The following is a 24,007-nucleotide window of genomic DNA, read 5'->3' as shown; positions in this document are numbered from 1 at the left end:
AAAAGAGGTGCGAGGCTTTCTGGGTAAAGTGCAATTCATAAGACGGTTTATCTCGAAATTAACCTTGACTTGTGAACCACTTTTTGTTCTCCTGAAGAAAGGCAAGAAATTCCAATGGGACGGCCGATGCCAAGCTGCTTTTGAACAGATCAAGGAATATTTACAGAACCCACCCGTGTTGTCACGGCCAGAGCCAGGGAAACCGTTGATATTATACCTTTCAGTGACCGAGACCACAATGGGCTGTATGCTCGCGCAAGAATCGGAGGACAAAGTGGAGAGAGCCATCTACTATCTGAGCAAGAAGATGCTAGAGTATGAGACCCGCTATACGCCGTTGGAGAAGGCTTGCTTAGCTTTGGTATGGGCTACCAGGAAGCTGCGGCACTACCTGTTAGCTCACTCCGTAATGTTGGTTTCACGACTCGATCCCATCAAATATCTTTTCGAGAAACCGGCACTTACGGGTAGGCTAGCTCATTGGTTGTTGTTGCTCTCCGAATTCGACCTGAAATATGTGACACGCAAGTCAGTCAAGGGAAGAGCAGTAGCAGAATTCTTAGCCGATCATCCAGTGGAAGGAGGTGAAGCAGTTGAATACTTATTCCCAGATGAAGCCATTTTGTACGTCGACGACGAGTAGTGGACGATGTACTTTGACGGAGCATCAAATCAGTACGGGTATGGGATAGGTGTGTTGCTGATAGCACCCGACAATTCCCGTATCCCTCTAGCCTTCAAACTCCGGTTCAAAGTCTCGAACAACGAAGCTGAATATGAGGCATGCATTGCCGGTCTAGAAGCAGCCCTGGAACTAGGGGCAAGACGGTTGGACGTCATCGGGGACTCGAACCTTGTTGTGTCTCAAGCAAAAGGAGACTGGAAAGTCAAAGAAGAAAAGATGATGATGTATCACCAGACCTTGGACTTGTTAATTCCTAGGTTTGAGAAGCTGAACTTTGCTCATCTTCCAAGAGAGAACAACAGGTTTGCAGATTCTTTAGCAACTCTATCTTCCCTGATAGACATCCCGTTTGGAATCCGGATGCGTCCAGTCGTCATTGACCAGAAGTTTGCGCCAGCCTATGAGTCAATCGCTGCTATAAATGAGGTCCAGGACGAAAACCCCTGGTATTATGACATTTGGAATTTCTTGGAGAAGGAAGCATATCCACCAGGGGTAAATGCCAAGGATAAAAGGGCAATAAGAAGAATGGCCGTTCAGCTCATCATCTGTGGAGGTAAGCTGTATAAGAGAGGTCATCTGGGAATGCATAAGTTATGTGTTGAAGCCGAGGAATCGAAGCGCCTAATGGAGGCCATCCATGGGGGAGAATGCGGTGCGCATATGAACGGAGTAATGCTAGCACGGAAGATCCTCAGACAGGGTTACTACTGGTCCACCATGGAGGAGGATTGTATCAATTTTGTTCGGCGATGCCACAAATGTCAGATCCATGCAAACCGCATGAACATCCCCCCGTCGAAGCTATACAACATGACTTCGCCATGGCCACTTTCAGTTTGGGGAATTGTGTGATCGGGGTTGTCACTCCGAAAGGGTCGAATGGGTATGAGTTCATCCTAGTCGCGATAGATTACTTTACAAAGTGGGTCGAGGTCCAATCATATGCGGTGTTGAAAGCGTCACATGTTGCAAAATTTATCAGAAACAATATCATCTGTCGCTATGGGGTCCCAAACGAGGTCATTTCGGATAATGGTTCCCACTTTAAGAAGGAAGTGATTGACTTGTTGGAGAAATACAACGTGGCTTTTCATAAGTCATCCACATACCAGCCGCAAACCAACGGAGCGGTCGAGGCCGCCAATAAGAATATCAAACACATACTGCAGAAGATGGTGGAAACCTACCGGGATTGGCCGGATAAGCTGCCGTTTGCTCTGTGGGGCTACAGGACTTCAATTAGAACGTCTACCGGAGCGACTCCGTATTCATTGGTTTATGGAATGGAGGCCGTTCTATCTATCGAGATTGAGGTTCCGTCATTGCGAGTATTGGCTGAGTGTCAAATAGCCGAAGCAGATTGGCAGCAGAGCAGATTTGAGGAACTCATGCTCTTTGATGAGAGAAGACTGAAAGCACTGTACCATGTTCAAGGCTATCAGCGCAGAATTGCCCGGGCTTTCAACAAGAAAGTTAAGTCTAGGAATCTAAAGGAAGGAGATTTGGTGCTCAAGGACAACCGAGTTCCCATCCACGACCCAAGGGGCAAGTTCAGACCCAATTGAACTGGTCCCTACATCATCAAAGCTATCTGGTCAGGTGGAGCTGTGGTTCTAATGGACCTAGATGGCCTGAAATTTTCCCAACCGATCAACATGGACAAGTTGAAGAAATATTACCCCTGAGAGGCTCGCTAGGCCGAAAACCCGAAAGGGCGACCTAGGCAAAAGTTAGAGCACAAAAAATTGGAAAATATAAAAACTGAGCTCGCAAGGTTGAAAACCCGCAAAGGGCAACCTTGGCAAAAGTTAGAGCGTAAAAGGAGAGTAAAAATACTCAAGTGAACCTAAGCCTGAACTACGTAAGGCTTGATTCCCATCTTTGGGATACGTAGGCAACTTCATCTTGAAGTTCAGCCATAAACTTTTTCCCGATCAACTTTATCCATTCGATCATCTCAGTCATCTTTGTCTATCAGCATCAATTGGAATCTCCGGTGCAGTGCTATTCAGACTAGGGGCAACTTTCCGTTGCCATGCAGTGCCGCGGTACTCTTCAGACTAGGGGCAACTTTCTAGTTGCTGGGATCCGGGGTTGTACACCTCAGTGACAGATTTCAGACATGTCCAGTTCTGATCCATATCGAAAATGGTTTTGAAAAGTTTTAATAAAAGTTGACTTTGTTCAAAATTAATCTTTTTACAACTTAGACCATTTTTGGACCAAAGCGGAGAATTTTCAGTACCCACAACCTTCAATTTCATTGATTTCAATACAGAGTTCTCCTACTCTTGCATACAAATTGAAGTTTCTTTTTATTACATTGATAAAGAAAACTTGAAAGTTCTAATAATGCAATAAATCCGGGGCATAGCTAAGTCAGGAGTTGCTGCGCCCCCTCCCAGAGCTGGTCGAAGCCTCTGACGCCAAGATGGGCCCGACCTGTGCCTCCTCATTAAGCCAATCCAAGCACTCATCAGATAAAATGCAACTGAAAGTAGGAGCGGAGGCCAGGAGTCCTCTTGTCCTCCACGCGTTGGCCTGCCGAGTGAGCTGTGCGCCTCGGGTTGGGAATGCAGCAGGATACTCTATCCCCTCTGGCGGGTAGGTCTGATCATGGCCAAATTGGCGTCAAATCCGAAATGGGAAGTAGAATACACAGTGAGTGAGACCAATCAACTGAATCCCAGTTTGCCAGGACATGTTGTAACTCATTGCCGGAAGGCTGAGCCAAGGGCACCGCCAAGCAATATGGTCTGCGGACAAGCAGGACATCCAAGCGAACCACCATCCCTCATCAAGGGCATCGACTAGTCGTTGTCGGAAGAAGTAGCTGCGAGTTGAGTAGGCTGGGCAAGAGTCCACAACCTGCAATATATCCATCAACCATGCCTGGGGAGGGATGAAAAATGAGAGAATAAAGAATAGAGAGATATACGATGAGAGAAAAGTGAGAATAGTGTTTTTGTGAGAAAAACCGAGCTTGAGGGTCGAGTGATGTGAGCGATACATATATGAGATTGGGTGGGAAACATTACCTGTAGTAGTAGTGGACTCCCTGCTAATCTGGTCGTCTTACGACGATAAAAGGCGTCTAAGCCCATCAACGTCTCAGCCAGAGTCATGGCAATACAGCTCTTGCCCTCCGTCAAGCCTTGGGCAACCTCGGTCAGCCGGACACTAGACCCTCTGGAGCCTGAGACAAACAGAAAATGAGATAGCATGCACAAACAGAGGGCGTGTCGCCGGAAGCCTTGCCAATGATGGTTGTTGCGATCACCGGCATCAGAAAACCGATTGATCAAACTCGGAATATCCAGCATCCTGTCACAAATCAGAGACCGAGCGTCACGCATAATGAGTCCACACATTCGCCCTAAGGATTGGGCATGGCCAAAATTAGGTTGGGACAGGAGCTCCTCGTCGCGCTCGGACTCCATTAAGGCTCGGAAATCTTCGAAGGTAGGACATAGCTCTTGCCCAGTGAAGCTAAAGACATGCGTCACCGGATTCCAAAAACTCGCCGCGGCATGCAGAAACGGAAGGTGCAACGGGGTACGACCCAGAGTGAATAGTGCATTTATGTCGAAATCCTGGAAATTCAACTTTTCCGAGCCACCCAAGCTAGCAGTCCAAGCTGTGAGATTTTGAGCAAGAAACTCTTCCATTAGAGCAAATCAGTGTGGAATTGAGAAAAACTACGAAGCTGAGGTCTTTGTAGGAGATAAGGTTGGGTGGAGGACAGGTGTCAATATTCTGGTGATTCCTTCATTCATGGCCGGCCGGCCAAATATTGTGCTGACCGACCATCACCTTTTGCCGACCGAACAAATTTCTGGCCGATGGCCATTTCTTGTGGCCGACGGCCTCTACCCTTGGCCGATGGTCTTCCTCCCTGTTCCCTGAGCTGTTTATGCTAGGGATTGGAGAACTCCACCGCCTCCAACCCCCCCAGTGATCGATTCTTGCGAAGTCACACCTGTCTGCTTATCGAGTTATTATACATTTGCTTATCGAGTTGTATTTCACTCTCTTTAAGTCTTTGATTTGTTTATCGAATTGTACTCATACTTGATTGGTTATATCATGCCTTTGTTTTGCTTATCGAGTTGTAAGTCGGTTCACTGCCTGATTATTACGATGCAAGTACTCAATGTTCAAAACGGGTTCAATTTCGTTCACATTGTGGTGTGATACCTTGCGATGCGATGCATAGAAAATTTACAAATGCAACATCTTTTGAACAAAATGGTCGTTTCATTCCCATCACGTGTTTTGCAAAATATGTAATTTTGAGAAAGAATAAAACCTGCCCGAGGCAGTGCAATGTGCTTAAACTACCAGTAAAAAGGAAAGTAAAGCATAAAATGGCAAGGTAGCAAAGTGTCGGAATTGATACCAGTAAAACTCCCTTTGCGGTCAACGCACCTTCCGCACCTTTGTTCGGGTCAACTACATGGTTTGGCACCTTCATCACTCGATACAATGCAGGAAAGCACACTTTTGAAACGTGAACCTTCGAGTTGACCTCAGGCCACAACTTCTACGAGCGATGATCGGTACGTACGAAGAACGCCCCTTCTCGTATCCTTTTCATGTCTTGTGGATTCCACAAATCGTTTCAATTATGCTGTGTTACAGTACTTTACATTCCAGCATCGTGAATAACATATTTTTACTTACATGTGTACATTCAACTCTTCTCATACACGTTACTTGCGTAGACCGCATGTTTGTAATCAATTTCATTACTTGCGTAGACTGCATGTTTTGCTTGCGTAGACCGCATGTTTATAATTAATTACATTATTTGCGTAGACCACATGTTTGTAATCAATTTCATTACTTGCGTAGACCGCATGTTTTGCATGCGTAGACCGCATGTTTATAATTAATTACACTATTTGCATAGACCGCATGTTTGTAATCAATTTCATTACTTGCGTAGACCGCATGTTTATAATTAATTACACTATTTGCGTAGACCGCAGGTTTGTAATCAATTTCATTACTTGCGTAGACCGCATGTTTTACTTGCGTAGACCGCATGTTTTGCTTGCATAGACCGCATGTTCTGCTTGCGTGGACCGCATTCTTATGTTCAAATTCATTACTTGCGTAGACCGCATGTTCTACTTGCGTAGACTGCACGTTTGAAACCAATTTCATTGCTTGCGTAGACCGCATGCTTATGATCAATTTCGTTGCCTGCGTAGACCGCGTGCTCCACTTACATGTCTGTGCCTTCACAGCATTGTTATGCTTCCCACTTGCTTTGCATTGTCACGCATTTTCAAGAACATTAATATGCATGTTGTTAATCACATTGTAGCTGTTAAGTTTGTTTTCTTTGCAGGCACGATATTGTATGTACGGTTCATTTGAGGCTAGTGCAACCAGACGAACCGGACAGGTATTGTATCCCCTGCGTGAGACGTTTTGAGAATTGCATAATTCTCTTACACCCTTTCTGTATTGTAGTGTAGTTTGGTGTATGCTAGCTTAAAACTGTTGCATGTAGGCTTCGTTACAGCTTTCTTTGCATGATCATAAGTTATGTCCGGTTCTGTGCATTGTCTTGCATCTTGCCCCCGCCTTCGGGCGCATATCTTGTTTGTCCTGCATGTCTGTCTAAGTCTTCGGCCTTGTCAAAAATGGGTCGTCTCTGGACTTTGACATTTGCTCCCGTCATTGTTATGACTTTCGAGTTCTGTCAAAGAGGGGCAACTGTAGACACCCCATTTTTGACCGACCTCAAGACTTGGACATCACCATTGGAACACTTGGTGATCATCCGTGCTTGTGTTCGTCCCGAGTTCTCGGAGGTCTCGGCTGCGCGCCTCGCCTTAAGTTCTCTCGACTCGGCTTTTCGGTCCCTGGTTTTGCACTAAACACTTGTGTTTTCGCTTTGAAAGGCAGGGAATGGCTTGTTGGCCATTCCCACACCCCACCGGCTGTCCCCTCACATCACCGGCCGTTTATTGGTGCCATCGGCTGTGGTTTCTTAAAACCAATGGCCGATCGGCACTATATTTTGCCGACCGGCACTTTGTTTTGGGCCGGTGTGCCCCTTTTTCACCCTTGAGACTTGGTGCATGCCAGCTGTGCCAGCTGGAATGCACCAACACTCCTCCTCGTGCATGAAGTGGCTATTTTGCCCTTTTTGCCCCCTTTTGGTCAAAGCTTCTTGAGGAAGCTTGACCCTTTGTCAAAGCTTCCTCAAGAAGCTTGGCCAGCTGTCCTAGCTTCCTCAAGAAGCCTTGACTCCCCTTGCACCCTTTGCCCCTTTTTACTTAGCTTTTTTGAGAAGCTTAAGCCTTTGCCTTTGCCTATATAAAGAGCTCTCCTCCACCATGTTTAGGGTTAGAGTTTTGAACATAAAAAAACCAAAGCTTATATACATATACATCTGTTATACACACACTCTCTCTATATTTCCATCTCTCTCCTCCCTTGTGTGTGTTTTCTTGGCTTAAAAGTGCATTTTGACCTTACTTTTGCATTAATACACACACCATTACACCTTGCTCCGAGATTGAGAGGCATTGAGGGTTGTTTTTTGAGATTTTGGACTGATTTTCCTCGGTAGAGTGTGGCTGGACCAACTGTTCTTGAGGTGTTCTTCAAGGGTAAGACTTTCACTTTATTATCCCCAATCTTGCATTGGCTTTTGACCTATCTTGCATATTGATTTGAGCTTTGTGTATAACTAAAAAAAGTCTTATATTTTCATGCTTAAGAACTGTCATTAAGGGTGTTTTGGCATTGGGGGTCGAAATCCCCCTCTTAGGTCTCTTTTGGCCCCTTTTGGTGTCTTTTTCTTTAAGACTTATTTGCTTTGTTGTATTAGCCTTCTCACCACTGAAATCCAGTGGATTTTCAGTGGTGAAGAAGATGGTTTGAAGTCTTGTATAGGGGAGGGACACCCCTCTCCCTTTGTGTCTCATTTGTGCATGTTTTGGGCTCATAAGGGTAGCATATATTCTTGGTTGTTTTTGGCTCCATATCAGATGTTTTTGGTGCTATTTAGGTCACATGTTATCTCTGTTTTTTGTCGGATTTGTGGCCATTTGCATGCTTAGCATACTTGCTTTGTATTCCCTTGTTTGTGCCTAGAAATGCGTCATGACTTTTGACTACCATGCTCTCATATTTTGGCTTCACTTTGTGAAGTTCTTGACCATGTTTTGCCATGTATGAGGTCTGTTGGCCACTGATTTGGTCTTGTTTAGCATGCTTGATATAGTTGCTTTGCATTTTGGATCATGAGCCTTGAGTGTATGGACCATTAACATGCCTAGCTTGGCCTATTATCATCATTTGGCATTAGTTGAGATCATATTCCAGTCCATATAATGTGGTCTCACATTGTCTTTTGTGTCTCTTTCAATGCCTTGAAGTGTTGTGTTTTCATGCCTTGACATGTGCATTGTGTATGCCTATGTGTTTAGGCCACTTTAGGGCTCCCATACCAGTGGGTTTTGGAGATATTTTGTATACTAAAATTTTGATTTTGGGTTGTATAGTTCATGCCATGCTTGTTTGGGTTAGTGGTGGTAGAATGCCCTTTGTTATGCCTTAGCTTTGGCCCCCCTTTTGGCTTGCATGTTTGTAGTGCATTTTGTCCATCACTTTAGGTACTTTTAGCCACTGTTTTTGGGGGTGTTTGAGGCCTCCCATTTCAGTCTAAGTCCCTTCTCAGACATGGTTGTATGCGTGACTTGTTGCCTCTAATTGCATGCTTGCATTGTACCATATTAGCATTGCATGACGAGTTACATTGTAGCATTGTATGTTAGGAACATTGCATGCTTGCCATGATATGTTGCATTACATTTGGCATGCTTTGCATTTTAGTGATATGTTGCATTTTCGAGCCATGTTTGCATAACATGCATTGCATTGCTTGGTTTGGGGTGCCAAACCAATTGTGAGAGGTGGAGAAGTGTTCATACTACAAGTGATGTAACGCGTCTCAACTCTTGGTCACCGAGGCCCTTGACTTTGGCATGATAGGGTTTTAGTATTCATTTATATGTTGCATGCATTCCCATTGAATGGCAACCTTGGCTCCTTAGGCCATCAAGCATCAAAATGCATGATTGATGGCCCGAGGGTCGAGAGTCATGCTCCCTTGAGTCCCTTGCATGATAGGGAGTGTGCCCGCGCATACATTTGCTTGAAATTCCATGCCATACACTGTCTGCCCTTGTTGCTGTCAAAAACCAGTTTCTGCAGGGAGTTTCTGCCGACCGGCCATGGATTGGTGGCCGATAATATGAACCGCAGCCGATGGATAAGTTACATGGCCGGTGGGCATCCCCTTCAGCCGATGGTGTCCTACAGGGTTTAGGGAACCTGTCCCAGGATTTTGGCAGTTTTCAGAGAAGCAGGGCAGTGTAAACAGAGGCAGTAGTGGTATGGTACGGGCTTTCGGGGCAAGATAAATCGAGCATGTATCATTCACGCATCCTGAGGTGGGGCTGCGACCATCTTCTCTTTGTATTTAATTTGTTAATTAGATTAGAAATTTTGTAATAACTAATTTAGTATTATTTATTCGGACTGTAATATTTATTTGGACCCTCCGAGTGAGGGCAGTTGTGTAATAAGTGTGCGTGAGTGTGTGTATGTCTTCCAAACTCCACGTCTTTCTTCCCTTTTATTTACCCGCTTATGATGGTAGAGTAGGGCATATTTAAATCGGCATACCTTATGCTTAGCATGCGTGCGTCCATACATTTGTCTTACATGCACCAAGCTCGGTATATCATGCTAACTGCACTCGTATTTCAATTCCAAGTTGAGTATTTGTTAGTTGCAGCATTTCACATGCCATGTTTAGGATAGCCGAGCCTGTTTGGATTGCATCCTTGCATGTGTTGCATTAGCCATCTTAACATGAACTAGGATCATGCATATGATTACTAACTAGTTTTTGTTTTGGCTCGGAGTACTCGGTAAGCATTTATGCTTTAGCATACCACATGCGTGCGAATGTTGCCATAATAGCATGATTACCATGAGGCTAGCTGCTTATGTGATATAACTGCTTGAATGCCTGTGGATGGAGGTTGAATTACCTAAATTGGGATAATGCATTAAAACTGTGAGTTTTAAGCCCACTAGATAGTGGCAAAACCATCTTTTCTAAAAGCCCACTCGAGGGTGGCAAAACCTGCATTTTAGCCTACTTGCGAGTAGCAAACCATCTTCAAAACGATCATGCAATGTTTTGTTCCAATTTAGTCGATTTGGTCTATACTTGTTTGCTGTGCGCATAACATAGTAATTCGAGGCTAATAACTGGAATAAGAACACATAACGTTTTCAAAACAAGATATCACGGTTATTAGAGGCCGATCTTTGATCGGGCGAGAGGGGGTGCTCATAGCTGACCTTCCCCAATCGTACCCAAGTTCCCGAGCCGAGGCAACTTTGGTGATGACGGACACGTGGCCTTTGGCACCGAGTCAGGGTTTCCTAAATTCTCCAAAATAAAATATTTAGGTGGCGACTCTGTATCTGGCAAAGCAGTCCATGTTTGACACTTCTTTTTCTAAAAATCTGTTTTCTCAAAACGATTTGCCAGATTTGGACTCTTTGGTTCAGATTAAGAACCGTGACACAAATCGAGTCCGAACTGTAGTGAGGCCCGCGGGCGCGTCTACACTACTTCTGCTTAACGTGCAGCCACTTCTGCCTAGCGGGAAGCATCCTGCTGCATGGCTTGCATACTCTCTAAGAGCTGACGCATCATCTCTTCCATTCTTGACATATTGTCCTAATCTAACTGAACAACTGGTATATCTGACTCTGTAGTAGAAACTGAGACCTCAGCTTGACTATTCAAGGACCACTGGTCTGGCAACTACTGTACTGATACACTGCGTCTTTTTGACCTCCGTCTAGTAACCGGGGGTAAAGAAAGAAACACTGCTTGTCTGTCTATCAGATCCTCGGATCTATTAAGTCTGCGACCTCCAACCTAGACTGCTCAGGAATATCTACCTGGTCAGATGCAATCGTGCTAAACTACCTTGCAAAAAGATAAATAAAGCAAAATAAATAAACATACACCCCAAAAAGAAAACGGACAGCATAACTAAATAAAGACAACACACAGTTGGCACTTGTAAGCTGAATACACTGCTCTCAAACACTGTTCTACTGTGCCCAAATTGCTGTCCCAAATCTGATACCCTCAGGTAAAACTGATTCCTGAATACTGATGGGCTCAGGCCTGATACCCAGACTTGCAAACTAATATACGCAACCTTGTAGAGACACACTCTGACAGCAAATATCTTGTAAGTGAGAGCCAAAACACCCCTATGTTGGGGTAGGGTTTCCCTGTCCTATTTTGTCAGGAGCTAGGGTTTTACTATGCACACAACGGTTTCAAACAACCTATAATCTGGTAAGCAACCTGTCCTAGTTTGGAATGGTCACTTTGGATTCCGATATGCACTAGGTTGAATGGTCAAAGGGTGCCCCAGTAACAACCGGGGTTTGTGTTCCCATCGTGGCAGAGCCCATAACCGATCTGCCTTATGGCACGCAGCCTCCGGCAAACCGTTCAGGAATAGCAGATGGCGAATACGGTGACTTAGGTGCACCAATGCAAAATGCAATGCAAAGAGACACATAAGTGTATTCAAAACAAGATGTCCTGAGTTCGAGTCAAGTTCTCTATGTCCCCAACAGAGTCGCCAGAAACAGTAGACGTGCCCTGAGGGAGAACTCTCCGGGCTCCGCGCCGAGCGAGGGCGCGAATCTCGTTTTTTTCTGAGGCTACTACAGTTCGGACTCAATGTCACGATTCTAAATCTAATCTCACAAAGTGCAATATGAGACAGATAAATTACCAAATAGTCCAAATCCGACAAATCGTTTTGGAAAACTGATTTTTATAAAAAAAAAGTGCCAAACATGGACTGCTTTGCCAGATACAGAGTCGCCACCTAAATATTTTATTTTGGGAGAATTTAGGAAACCCTGACTCATGCCTAAGGCCACGTGTCCGTCATCACCAAAGTTGCCTCGGCTCGGGAACTTGGGTACGAGAGGGGAAAGTCATGCAATGAGCACCTCCGCTCGCCCGATCAAAGATCGGCATGTACTAAGCATGATATTTTGTTTTTTAAAACACATGTGTTCTTATTCCGGTTAATTAGCTAATCTTACTACGTGATGCGCACAGCATGCAAGTATAGACTAGATCGCCTAATTTGGAACAAAACATTGCATGTTTGTTTGAAAATGGTTTGAAGTTTACTACTCGCAAGTAGGCTAAATCGGGGATTTGATGAATTATTCCAATTCAAGCAATCCAACCTTCACCCACAGGCATTCAGGCAGTTATATCAAATAAGCAGTTAGCCTCATGGTAACTATGCTTTCATGGAAATCAATAACACACATACAGTATGCTAAAGTGTAAACACTCACAGTGTACCCCGAGCCAAAACAGAGAACTAGTTAGAAATCATGCATGATCCTAGTCCATGTTAAGATGGCTAATGCAACACATGCAAAAATGCAACTAAGATAGGCTCGGCTGTCTAGAATGGCATGTGAAATGCAGATTGATAACATGTATTCAAGTTGGAATTGAAATACAATGCAGTTTTGTATGATACGCCGAGCCCGGTGCACGCAAAACAGATGCGTGATGCACGCATGCAAGCATAAGATATGCTAATTGAAATATGCCCTAAAACTAACCATCATAAGTGGTTAAGTAAAAGGGAGGAAGAAATGGGGGTTAGAAGACATGCATCACACACACGCACGCTTATTACAACAGTTGGCCCTCTCGACGAAGGGTCCGAATAAGAAGATAAATAGCTAATCTAAGGTAATTAAACTAATTATTACAGATCAAAACTAATTAACTAACAAGCTAATTAATTAAGCTATTACAAAACAATTGAATAGTTAAACGCATTAACTAATTAAGTACAAACCAAAGTATAAACTAGCTAAACACATTAGCTAAGTAAAACAGTAGAGCAAGGTCCTCAGAGGGAGAAGAGTGCATGCATGCCCGGTCGCCTCGTTCAGAAATCCGTCGCGATGCCCCAATTTGCCTCTGTTTGCAACTGTTCTCAGAACTTTGCACCAAGCTCCAGAAAGCTTCTAACTCATCTTGGGGACCTGTAGGAGGGTGGCCGACCAGTTGTTGATGTGGGAGACCACCTACTGACCACTTTCTTTTATTGCAGATTAGAAAAAGTGGTCAGCCAGCTAGTTTTTCTGGCTGGCCGACCAGTTGTTACTGCACTCCTCCAGTTTGCTGCAATAGAGAGCAAGAAAGGGCATGGCAATGTATTTGCAAGATATGTGTGCACAACCACCCTCCCTATCATTTCATAAGTTTAAGGGAGTGTGATTCTCGACCCTCGGGCCACCAATTGCGCATCTTGATGCATGATGGCCGAGAGGCGAAGTTACAAAATTCAATGTAAAATGAATGCACACATAAACACATAAAGCCTAGAACTCTATCATGTATGATCAAGAGCGTCAGTGACCGAGAATTGCGGCACGTTTCATCACTTCAAGTATGAAACGTTCCTCATTTCTCGTGTTTGGACTAATACCTATTCCAAACAAAATGCAACAAAAGCATGGCATACACAATGCGACTCAAGCATGCAAACATGGAATGCAAAGCACGCAAACATGCAATACAATGAAACAAGCATGTGAACAATATGCAAGAGACAAGCATGCAAACATACATTGCGATGTAACATAGCATATTCAATGCCAATGGCATGCACACTCAATGCAAAACAATAAAATAGCATACACAATGCAAACAACAACATGGTATTCACAATGTACGGTAACATGACATACTCAATGCAATGTAACATGGAATACACAATGCTCGATGGACTTAAACCAAAATGGACAGACCTCAGTCATGCCCAAATCAGTGGCCATAATGCAAAAACTAAGGCACAAAAGGGCAAGGCAAACATGCACGAGTATTGGCCCATCAACTAGGCCTAAGAACACAACTCTCAAGCATGATGAAGAAGTGATAAACATGGAAGTGTGACAACACTAAAGGCTCTAAAATCAAGTGTGAAATGATGCCAAATCATTCAAACAACACAAGTAAAGCATGCAAGGGAGCCTAAGGCACAAGGCCATTAAAGGGACTACACAAGGAGCATGCAATACATGGCACAAATGATTGAACCAGTCATGGACAAAGCTTAATTAGGTCTAAACAAAGACCATAACATGCTAAGATGGAGGCTCAAATACCTAGGCAAGATGGCATACATGTTAAGCCACAAACAAGGCAACAAATGCACAACCCTTAGAGGCACTCAAAGGGTGAATGGAGTGGGAACATGGCAATGCTAAATGCTCTGAAATAACATGGGAAATGATGCCAAATCGTGTACATGATACAAATGAAGCATGCTATGGTGCTCAAAACTCAAAGCTAGCATAGACACTTGTACTATAGCTATGCAAAACATGAAGTATATGGTTAAGGCAACCCAAAACAGTCCTAGAACATGTCAAAATGAGTCTAAAACATGTATGGAAAGAAGCCAAAATAAGCTAGCATGCAGGGAATAAGGCATGATGTGTGCAAGGCAAATAAGGTGGATTACACTACACCTATCAAGACCAAGCATGAGATGGCTTCGCCAACAAAAATCAGTTATATTGTGGCAAAATAACCCCAAAAACACATTGAAATGATGGCTCGCAAGCTAAGGCATGAAGGCATACGCAATGGTTCATGTTAAGACATAAAGGGCAAACCGTCCAACGCATTAAAAGAGTGAAAGATGTGAATGCATGACCATGAAACATGCACTAAAATTACATAATAAATGATGCCAAATCATTCAAATAGTCCAAGTAATGCATGCTAATGGACTTGATACACAAAGCTAACAAGCTAGAATACACTATGGCTATACAAAGCATGGCATGCATGACCAAAATAATACAAATCAAAGCTAGAGCATGCTAAAACATGGACAAAAGCTTCTTAAAGTTAAGCCAAAAGCATGCTAGAATGACATGTTAAAGCATGATACACATTAGGCTAGTAAATGGAATTACACTACAAGTGCATGGAGCATACAAGAGGTGACCAAACCAAACCCTAACAGAGGTATGACATGGAAAAACATCACCAAAAACATGCTGAGATGGACTCAAAACAAGCTACAATGACATGCTACTTCATGAAGCATAGAAGACTAGTTTGTGAAATTTACACTACAAGTGTATAAGGCATGCAAAGGATGACAAAACCAAGTTAAAACAATGGCATGCCATGCTGAAATAACCCCAACTACATGCTAAGATATTGCCAACATAAGCTTAACAAACATGCTCAAACATGAGGCATTCAAAGCAAGTAAAAAAGACACAAGGAGAGGGGATGACCCTCTCCTATTTGGGACCTCAAAACACCATTTCCACCACTGAAATTTCTCTGAGTTTCAGTAGTGAGAAGGCCAAAACAAGGTGGTCCCAAAGGCTCAAAAAGATGGCACAAGAACAAGGCCAAACAAGGCCTAAGAGTAGGTAGACAACCCCAACACAAAAGTGACCTTAAACAAACATCACAAGGATTGAAAAATAGAACTTTTTGCAGTAGGAAGTTAAGCTTAAAACAGCATGCAAATAGGTTCAAAATCTTAAGCAAAAATAAGGGTTCAAGGAGTTAAAGGCTCACCCTTGAAGAACACTTTCAAAGTTGTAACTCCAGCAAGTTTTTCTGACCAAAACTAGCCCAAAAACTCTAAAACCAACCTTAAGATGCCTCAGCAACAAGAGTAAGGTGTTTGAATGTGTGTTTGTGTGTTAAAGTATGAAGAAATAACACTTTAAGGCACAAAACAAGAGAGAAATGAAGATGTATAGATATAGATTATATGTATAGCCCAAGGAACTTTTTCTGATCCTGGAGGAGGGAGGGGGAGCCTCCCTCTTATAGGAAAGCAAGCGTCAAGCTTGTTGAGGAAGCTAAGGGCTTAAAGCTATCCCTCCATACACGTGAATGGAGGATGGCTTCTGTGCCTTCCAGCTGGCACAACTAGACTAAAAATATCTCCAAAAAGGTGAGGGAAAGCAGCAGACCACTTGAAGTGGTCGGCCGACCACCACAAGTGGTCTCCCAAGTAGAAAACTGGTCGGCCATAGTGGGAGATGGTCAGTAGCACGAAAGAAAGCTAAAGGTGTGGTGGCCGACCACTTTTGATGGTCCAAAGAGCAAGGAGACCTGTTTCCCGACCAGAAAACCGACTAGCAGGAAGCAAAGTGGTCTCCAAGGGGAAGAACTGGTCTCCCACCCTTGTACCACCTTCCAAACAAGGAAAACAAGGCTTGTACCAAAAAAAACCAAAATGGATGCAAGATGAAAGTCCGGGAGGCAAGACGCGCAGTCGGGAGCCTCGAAAACTAGTCTATGAGCACCAAAAGTGATTTACGACCACAAAAGTGGCCTCCCAGGCCACAGTGTCCCTCTAGGTAGAGGCAACAAGGTGTGGTTCAAAAACCACGCCAAACGGAGAAAGTTAAGTGGTTCCGAGACAAGGCACACGACCGAAGGCTCTGAAAATCATAAACTAGTCTCCAGGCGGGAAAAGTGGTCTACGACCACAAAAGAGTGGTCTACAAGACATCTCCCTCCCTCCAGGGAAGAGAACAAGGCTTGGTCCGCAAACTGAGCCGAAACACAAAAAGTCCAGAGGCTAGGAGGCAAGGCACCAGGCCAAAAAATCTAAAACTTTGAAACGAGCACAACATGCCCCTTGTAGACACCCCATTTTTGACCGTCCTCAAGACTTGGACATCACCGTTTGAACACCCGGTGATCATCCATGTTTGTGTTCGTTTGGAGTTCCCGGAGGTCTCGGCTACGCGCTTTGCCTCAGGATCTCCGAACTCGACTGTTTAGTGTCTGGTTTTGCACCAAACACTTGTGTTTTGCCTTGGAGTGGCAGGGAATGCCTTGTGAGGCATCCCCACACATCACCGGCCATGGCCAGAAGCCACCGGCTGGTGTTTTGTTGCCATCGGCAATATATATTGCCGGTCGGCATTATTTATTGCCGGTCGGCACTCAATTTTGACAAAATGGCAATTTTGAGCAGGCGACTACTGTTCATCTGCTTTTGTAGATATTTTGAGACAGCTGTATGTCATTTCGTTCCCCTCCATACACGTGTATGGAGGGATGGACTTCTTGTTAGCTTACCTTGTAAGATTTACAAGATTGGCTCCTCTATAAGAGGAGCCCTCCTCTCTTGGCTCTAGGTTAGACACTTGAGAGAGAAAAACATTGTGAGAGCTCTGGTTTTAGGTTTAGGGTTTGATATATATTCTATCTCTATACCTCTCTCTCATTTAGCCTTAGTGTGTGTGTTTTGTCTTACTTTTGCTCACAAGCACCCACCATTACACCATCCCTTGGAGCTGAGACCTCTTGAGGGTTGTTTTTGAGGTTTTGAAGCTGGTTTCAACCTAAAAGAAGCTGCTAGTCCACCATTGTTGAAGGGGTCTTCAAGGGTAAGAAACTAGTCCCTTTATTCCCCATTCTTGCATACTTGTTTTGCCAATCTTAGAACTGTGTTTTGTGCTTAGTGTATAATACAAAAAAGTTCTGTTTTTAGGCCCTCTAAATAGTTTATTTAGGGTGTTTTGTTGTTTGAGGTTGTTTGACCCCTCCTAAGCCTTGTAAGGCCCCATTTTGTGCTATTTTGTGTAAGCTCCGAGACCTTGGTGTTTGGGCCTCCTCACCACTGAAATCTTGAGGGATTTTAGAGGTGAGGATGGTGCATTGAGGTCCCAAGAAGGAGAGGGCCACCCCATCTCCTTGTTGTCCTTGAAATGGACCATTTTTGGCCTCTTGAGGGAGCACCTAGCTAAGCTTCATGTTGACAATGCCTTGGCTGTTTTTTGTGCTTATTATGTCATAATATGCCTCTGTTTTTTGTTGCTTTTAGTACACCATGCATACTTAGCATACCTACCTTGTAATGCCACTTTGTTGCCTTAATATGCCTTAGGTTGTAAACCCTTGTTCTAGCATGTTTTAGGCTTAGCCTTGTGAATCTTTCATGCTTATTTTGCCATGTTTAAGGTCTTTCCATAGTTGTTTGGGTTGGCCATGGCATGCATTGTATAGCCCCTTTGCATTTTTGGCTTGTTGGCCTTAAGTATTTGAGGGTATAGCATGCATTACTTGCTTTGATTTAATGGTTTGGCATCATTTGTAGCACCATTTCAATCCCCTTTGCATGCTTGTAGGCTTGCCTTGGTTGTCTCTTTGATGCCTCATGAGCTTGTGTTATATGCTCCATGTTTTGGCCATTGTACATACCTTTGAATTTGAGCCACTTAGATGCCATCTAGGCCCCCCCCCCCCCTTTGCATGGTCTAGGTCTGCCTTGGACCTGTTTTAAGCCATCTTGGCCTTGTGAGGCTTGGTTAGCTTAGCCATGGTCCAAGTCCCTTTGACTTGCTTCAAGTACTTGGGCCATTTATTGCATGCTTAGCCTATCTTGTTTGCTTGGTTTAGCACCATATTCTTGCATAATTTTCAGAGCTTAATGCAGGTCATTTATCCATGTTTGCATCCTCTTAAATGTGCTTGAGAATTGCTTTTGAATGCTTGAAGTATTGGACATCCTTTGCATGCATGTTTGTGGGTGTTTTAGTCCTTCATTTTGGGCACTTATGGCCACTGTTTTGGGCCTAATTAGAGCTGTCCAAATCATGTTTAAGTCCAATCTTTACATATTGTTACATGTCTCACACTTTGCATGCTTTGATTGCACCATGTCTTGCATGACCACTAGCTTGCATGCTTGTTCATTGCTTGCTTGTTTGCATTGTCATGTTGCATCCATAGCTAACATGCTTTGGTTGCATTGAACATGCATATCTTGTCCCTTGATTTAGTGATAGGGATTGGACCCCTTTGGTTTGTTGGTTTGCATTGCATTTGACATCAAAATGTGCACACTTGGTCCCTTGGGCCATCACGCATGGAAATGCGCGATTGATGGTCCGAGAACCAAGGAGCATGTTCCTTTGAGTCATTAACATGATAATGGACATGATTGGTGCATATATGGCTTGAATTGCATTGCCATGTTCTGCCTTGCCCTCTGTTGCTGTCAAATGCAGATTCTGCAGGAACCTTCTGCGGACCGGCAGTGCCCAATGCCGGCCGGCAATCTTTCCAGGGTCGATAGCTTCACCAACGGCCGGTGATCACATGCCGCTGCCGGTGACCATTCTATTCAGCCGGTGGTGTCTCCCAATGTCCAGGGAAGAAATCCCGAGACTTTGGCAGTCTTCAGAGGAGTATAGCAGGGAAAACAGAGGCAACCTATGCATGGCAGTGCACTTCCGACCAAAACCCGAGCACGCGTGCATCGAACTCTCTTCCCGAGGCGATTTACTGTTTTTCCTAGCTTAGTTAGTTTGTTAACTAATTAGGTGATTTGTAATAATTAATTAGCTAGGTTAGTTAATTCGTTATTTAATCTGTATTATTCTTTTGGTCCCTCCGAGCGAGGACGAATCTGTAATAAGTGTGGGTGAGTGTGTGCATGTCTTCCAACCCCCACTTCTTTCTTCTCCCTTTTATTTACCTACTTTGATGGTTAGTAATAGGACATGCTTAATTTAGCATACCTTATGTTATGCATGCGTGCATCCATACATTCGTCTTGCATGCACCGGGCTCGGTACATCATGCTAACTGCATTTGTACTTCAATTCCAAATTGAATACGTGCATCAATTGATTGCATTTCACATGCCATGTTTAGGTTAGCCGAGCCTACTCTATTTGCATCCTGTATGTGTTGCATTAGACATTCAAACATGAACTTGGATCATGCATTGTTTACTGACGAGTTTACTGTTTTGGCACGGAGTACGATGTAAGTATTTATGCTTTAGCATCTCGCATGAGTGTGAGTGTTAACATGACAACATGTTTACCATGTGGCTAGATGCTTATGTGATAAACTGTTTGAATGCCTGTGGGTGAAGGTTGGGTTGCTTGAGTTGGAATAGCTCGTTGAAATCCGTATTCTAGCCTACTCGTGAGTAGCAAATTTCAAAACATTTTCCAAAACAAGCGGATATGCAATGCTTATTCCCAAATTAGGCAATCTAGTCTATACTTATTTGCTGCGCGCATAACATAGTAATTCTAGGCTAAAAACCAGAACAAGAACACATAACGTTTTCAAAAACGGATATCACGGTTAGTAGAGGCCGGTCTTCGGACCGGGCGAGAGGGGGTGCTCATAGCTGACCTTCCCCGATCGTACCCTAGCTCCCGAGCCGAGACAACTCCGGTGATGACGGACATGTGGCCTTCGACACCGAGTTAGGGTTTCCTAAATTCTCGCATAAAAAATATTTAGGTGGCGACTCTATATCTGGCAAAGCAGTCCATGTTTGGCACTTCTTTTTCTAAAAATCTGTTTTCTCAAAACGATTTGCCGGATTTGGACTCTTTGGTTCAAGATTAAGAACCGTGACACAAATTGAGTCCGAGCTGTAGTAGCGAGGGCCCCCTCGCGGGCGCGTCTATAGTTTCTGGCGACTCCGCTGGGAATTTAGAGAGCTTGACTCGAACTCGTGATATCCTATTTTGATTCCATTTATGTGTCTCTTTGCATTGCATGTGCATTGGTGCGCCTAGGAACACAGTGTTTGCCATCTGCCATTCTTGAACGGTTTGCCGGAGGCTTGTTTTGTCAAGGCATGACCATAAGGCTGACCGGTTATGGGCTCTGACAGTATGGGAACACAAACCCCGATTTACTGGGGCACCCTTTTCGACCATTCGACCTAGTGCATATTCGGATCCATAGTGACCATTCCAAATTAAGACAGGTTGCTTACCCGATGTTAGGTTGTTTGAAAACTGCTGCGTGCATAGTGAAACCCTAGCTCCTGACAAAATAGGACAGGGAAACCCTACCCCAACATAGGGGTGTTTTGGCTCTCTTTACTTTCTATGTGCTTTTAGAGTGTATCTCTACAGGGAAAGTACTTATCAGCTTACAAGTTTAAGTATCGGACCTGAGGGCATCAGTGTCAGTTTATGAGAATCAGTTATCTGCGGGTATCAGGTTCAATTTTGGGGACAGTGATTTCTGGGGAACAATGATCAACAGTAGAGTATAGTTGTTCAGCTACACCCGTGTTTGATCCATTTGGGCTGAAATGCTATTTGATGTCTCTTTCAGTTCAGGACAGCTGGTACAGAATAGCTAGTGCTCCCCCTTACTGAGGTAGGACTTAGGATGACGCAGAATTCAGAAGAGATCGTGGTCATGACGGCTGCATTAGAGCAAGGGATCACTCTGCAAAGTGAGACCAATATCGATATGCCACATCCACCCAGGTCGCCTGTTGCGCACCCGGTCTGGGCCCCCCAGCTATACCAGGCTCGCAAGCCTACTACATTTGAACTAATGGGGATGATAGGTGATCTCCAAAGGTCTGTGGTGGATCTCGCCTATGGAATGTCAGCTTCACCTCTAGCCGCACCATATGCCGGGAGTTTTGTACCCCAGGAGCCCCCGTTGTTGGGGCGAATTGTGATTGAACTTAGCCAACCGGAGATGGCCTCCAGCTATGGAAATGACATATCAACATCAACCCAAACCCTCGATCAGGCTGAGGCCAGAGAAAAAAACAAAATGAAGGCAGATGCCGATCCCATTGAACAACTGCTGTGGGCTGTCGAGGCTTTGAAAGCCGCGGGGATGAATAGGCAACAGATATCCGCAGTTGTGGCAAAAACTGTGGAGGATGCTTTCCCCACTCCACCTAAGGGGAGTTCGAGTCAGTCGGAAAATCGGGATAGGCCCCGTCATGCTAGAACAGTTTCTCCTATTCCCGCCCCTGCACCTGGGAAAGATCAAAAAGCCAAGGCAGCACCTGCCGACCCTTTTGCTTGTGCGGCTAGTAAGAACGCTCAGACTTCAAAGTACCTGCCCCGAGGGCGCAGGACCTTTCATGCTCTCTACATGCCTCTATCTAAGGCACTTCAGATCCTTGCCGAGAGGGGACACCTTAAACCCCTGGAGCCTCGGCCTCTCCCGAAGAATCTCCCTGCTACGCATGATGCTGCTCAGTACTGCGCGTACCACCAGCAGACAGGCCATGCTACCGACAATTGTTTCCGCCTCCGTCATGAGGTGCAAGATTTGATTGACAACGAGGTTATCCTCCCGCCCACCTCAGCCAAGTCCGTTACCACCCAGTTATTGGATTTTGAGGACACAGATACTACAAGTATGTAATCAGAAAGTGAACCACCTGCGGGCGGCATCTGGTATATTTTGGATGTGGCGTCTGGCACGCATTTTTGAGCATCTGTGAACGCTAGCTTTGTAAATTTTGGCTTGGGTATCGAGTCAGTCTTTTGTTTTGAGTTTGTCTCTTTGTCTTGAGTCAGTCTTTTTGCTTAAGGGTCTGTCTAGTTGTAGCGAGTCAGTCCCCTTCGTATAGAATGCCAGGTGATTCTGGGGTTGTTACCTCAAACACCGTTTTGTCTTGTAATTACCCGTTTTTGTTTTTGAGTCTATTTTTGCCGAGGGGCCAGTTATACCAACAAATCTGAATGAAACAGCTGTGGCCATCTCATTTTCATGCTTGCTTTCAGTGTGAGTTAGTTGTGCCAGAGGATTTGATTGGGCTGACAGTACATCTCGCCTGCTCTCCTGCACGCCAAACTCATTGCATTAACCTAAGTTTTTCAAAAACCCCATTTGAACACCGCGGTAAAAAAAAAAAAAAAAAAAAAAAAATGAAAAGGAAGGAATTTCTCAGATTTTGCGAAACTTTGACCGATTGAGAAAAGGAGAGGCATGCTAAGCCTTTTTATGAATGAAATCATGCTTGTCGGCGTAAATACTGAGAAGGACCCTAGCATGATCCAGATTGGTCCCACACTATCTTCAGCGCGAGCAATTTGTCGCTTTCTCAAAAAACTTTCAAAAACAAATGTTTTACGCAGCCCTGTGAGGACCTGTGTGGGATCGCTCTTGAGATTGTGCAGACTAGGATCGCTCTCAGCCTCAAGATTCGACCTGTTGTCTTGAACCTCAAACTCATTCGGAACATTTAACAGTCAACTGTCAGAGGAGGCCCGTGTGGCCAGTTTTGAAGCAGCCCTCGAGCAAGAGGCACCGAAGGCGAGTCGAAAGGATTAGATCTCACCAAAAGAAGCTCGTGGAGCAACCATGATGGATTCTCCTACAAATCATTGCAACAGCCGTTCTCCTGAATATAGAGAGGCTTCAACTTCAAAAATCATTTGGCATGGACTTGTTACACTTTTACCCTTTGAGAGGCTCGCTGGGCCGAAAACCCGGAAGGACGACCCAGGCAAAAGTTAGAGCAAGAGAAAAATACAAAAAAAAAAGCAAAAAGCAAAAAGTACAAAAAACAAAAGAAAAGAAAAGAAAAAGAAATGAACAAAAAAGGAATGAAAAGAAGCTCGCAAGGTCGAAAACCCGCATTGGGCACCTTGGCAAAAATTAGAGCCTGAAAAGTGAGGGTTAAAATACCCGAGTGTACCTTAACCGGAACTACGTGAGGCTTGATTCCCATGTTTGGGATATGTAGGCAACTTCATCCTGAAGTCCAGCCCCCAACGCTTTCATTTCGTCTCAGTCCATACAATGGTTTCGATTTCATCCCAGTCGCCAACGCCTCCAAGGTGACTGTGTCCATATATTTGTTATAACCGTCTTCATCGTCTCTGTTCGACCACCACCAACGAACACTGTTTGCGGACTACTGCGGCATCATCCAAACAAGGGGCAACTTTCCGTTGCCATGAGTCGTCGCAAGCCACCATTCAAACCAGGCGCAACTTTCCGTTGCCGTCCAGCGTCCTTCAAAGCCAGGGGCAATTTTCCATTGCCTCCGATCCGAGGTTGTGCGTCTCAAAGAGTAAGTTCCATGCTCGTTGAGCATTGACTGTTTGCAAAATAGTTTTTGAAAATTTTTACTAAGGTTGACTATTTTCTCGAAAACTATTCCATTTTCCAAAACTGGACCATTTTCTTGGACCCAAAAAGGAAAATTTTTAGCGCTCATAGCCTGACTCGCATGATTTTCAAATCAAAAATCGAACAAGTATGTTAATCTAACTCTCATTTTGATCAAAACTGTTTTAGTGGAAAGCAAAAACAAAAAAATGGTCAAAATGATGAACTAGGGGCACAGTTCAGTCAGGCGTTCTGTCTTCCCCCCGTCGTCAACATACTTGCCAGGAGGGCAT

This window comes from Camellia sinensis, chromosome 12 (genome assembly GCF_055761805.1).
Source record: "Camellia sinensis isolate YWXY chromosome 12, ASM5576180v1, whole genome shotgun sequence".
NCBI lineage: Eukaryota > Viridiplantae > Streptophyta > Magnoliopsida > Ericales > Theaceae > Camellia > Camellia sinensis.
Note: the sequence above shows the minus strand (reverse complement) of the source record.